The 2,546-nt window shown below is 42.7% G+C and overlaps 1 protein-coding gene across 1 annotated transcript in view; it reads right to left on the bottom strand.

The window, feature by feature from the left end:
• Positions 1-2,546, bottom strand: part of LOC112390641 (atrial natriuretic peptide-converting enzyme-like) — a gene marked incomplete at its 5' end in the record, with an annotated part of 114,468 nt that overhangs the window by 111,472 nt on the left and 450 nt on the right. The window lies entirely within an intron of this gene.

The raw sequence follows: 2,546 nt of genomic DNA, 5'->3' as shown, positions 1-2,546 counted from the left end.
AAAAAAAAAAAAAAGATCATAGAATGTTAGCAGCAAAAGAGACACCAGACACCCTCTAGGGCAGTGGTTTCAAACCCGGCTGCACAGGATAATCACTGGGGGAGTTTTACAAAGGTACTGCTGCCTGGGCACCCCCTCCAGACCAATGGAATTCGAATCCCCGCAGGTGGGGCTTCCTGGAGATGCAACTAAAAAAAAAAAAAAGATCATAGAATGTTAGCAGCAAAAGAGACACCAGACACCCTCTAGGGCAGTGGTTTCAAACCCGGCTGCACAGGATAATCACTGGGGGAGTTTTACAAAGGTACTGCTGCCTGGGCACCCCCTCCAGACCAATGGAATTCGAATCCCCGCAGGTGGGGCTTCCTGGAGATGCAACTGTGCTGCCAGCCTTGATGACAAGGAAAACCTGGAGAAGTAGCCTGCCTCGAGCCACGGAGCTAGAAATTTGAAAAAAAAAAAAAAAGAAAACCCTTCATCTTCAAAAATCTTTTCACTATACCACTAAAATTGCTCTAGGTGGTTAGAAATCGGTCCATTTTACTGATCAGGAAGAGACTGATAAACATGGCAAAATGAGTTGCCAGGGGAGGGTCAGTAAGCAGGCCCAGATACCTGGAGAGCCCCTGTAAAAGACAGTTATCTCCCTCAGCATAATAGAGCAACCAAACTAGACATTTTCCTGTCCTATGAATGATCAGAGTACAATCATTCACCAAATCCGCACTTTTACGGACATGGGCGAGTCAGAGGCAGCACAGTTTAGAGAAAACAGTTAGATTTGGACCCATTCAGGAGTGGGTTCAAATCTAGCACTCTGAGCCACTGGCAAATTCATTCATGGCCGTGAGCCTCGGCTCTGCATCTGAACAAAAAGGAAGAATACTTCGTTCGCTGAAAATTCAATCAAATCATGTAGGTAAATGCTTCTAGTACAGTTGATTAGGGAACTCACAAATTGCAAATCCCTTCCCTTCCTTCCTTGGAAGGCAATCCTCCTCCTGTACCCGCCAGGACCCTCAGAACGTGGGAAGCCCAGCAAAATTTCCTTCTCCCCGCAGGAGTATCTGTGGGTTGCATTCCAGCTCTGATTTGTATCCACGCCCTAATTCAGACTTAACACTATTCCTTCACTGCAGGGTGGTGACAACAGGAGGGTGGCACCTTCTATAAACATGCATGCTGAAATGCCACAAGCACTGAATGTTAAAGCTCAGAGGCAGATGTCCTTGTAAGGTCAGGAGCAATTGCATGCAAAGCTCTCTATGTCCAACTAAGCATTTTCATAGACAAGTATTCTAAAGGGATGTATTTCCTCAACAAACTAGGCCAAATGGTTTTTGAAGTGTGGTTATGAAGAAGGCCCATGTCTTAATAAACTCTTGCATTCCTAGGATATTGCTGAATACCTTGCATAATAATAATACTGCCTTCTTTGTTCAGCCACTGACTAGGAAATTTTACTCCTTGAAATTCAGTTTCGACAAATGCAGCAGGAATCTCTTACTGTGTAAAGTGCAATGTTCAATGTAGTGGAGGAACATAATGATGAAGCCAGTGTTAGCCCAGTAGTGGGGATAGAGGCACATGCAGAATTTGCATATGACATAACATGGGCCATAAGCGGGAGATAAACAAGAGATTCCACTGTAACTCCCATTACTGTATATAATTCTACTGAACCACTTAAAATCCCTACTGTAGGTGCTTTACAGAATATTTGTTCTCAAGTCCACAGCAATACTCCCTAATGTAAGTAGACATCCAAAAAAAATGTTTTTCATGTACAATCAAATGCCATAGGTTTTTCTGAAGAGAGAATTCCAAATTATAAATACAAATATCTTAGTGAAAACATTTCCAAAATATATGGTGGCTTAACTGAAATTCTACAGGATGCTAGATATTATGCAAAATAAATAAATGCACGAATAAATAAATTAATTAAAGGTGAGTGAAACTATGAAATAACAACTATGCAATAATAGGAGACTGGTTAAATAAATTTTGATAGCTCCATAATAAGGAATACTGTTACAGCCATTGAAAACTATATTGTAAAAAGTAATGTCCTGGGCCAAAGTTCAAGATAATTTAAGTGTAAAAACACCATTTGGGGGACTTCCCTGGTGGAGCAATGGTTAAGAATCTGCCTGCCAATACAGGTTAAAACTATATTGTAAAAAGTAATGTCCTGGGCCAAAGTTCAAGATAATTTAAGTGTAAAAACACCATCTGGGGGACTTCCCGGGTGGAGCAATGGTTAAGAATCTGCCTGCCAATGCAGGTGACGCAGGTTCGATCCCTGGTCCTGGAAGATCCCACATGCCGCAGAGCAACTAAGCCCGTGCACCACAACTACTGAGCCCCATGCCACAACTACTGAAGCGCACGCACCTAGAGCCTGTGCTCCATAACAAGAGAAGCCTCGGCAGTGAGAAGCCTGCGCACCTCAACGAAGAGTAGTCCCCACTCAACTCAACTAGAGAAAGCCTGCGCATAGCAACAAAGACCCAGCGCAGCCAAAAATAAATAAATAAAAAATG

The sequence above is a fragment of the Neophocaena asiaeorientalis genome, unplaced genomic scaffold, assembly GCF_003031525.2.
Source record: "Neophocaena asiaeorientalis asiaeorientalis breed wild unplaced genomic scaffold, Neophocaena_asiaeorientalis_V1.1 scaffold39, whole genome shotgun sequence".
NCBI lineage: Eukaryota > Metazoa > Chordata > Mammalia > Artiodactyla > Phocoenidae > Neophocaena > Neophocaena asiaeorientalis.
This window is presented reverse-complemented; position numbering and strand designations above follow the sequence as displayed.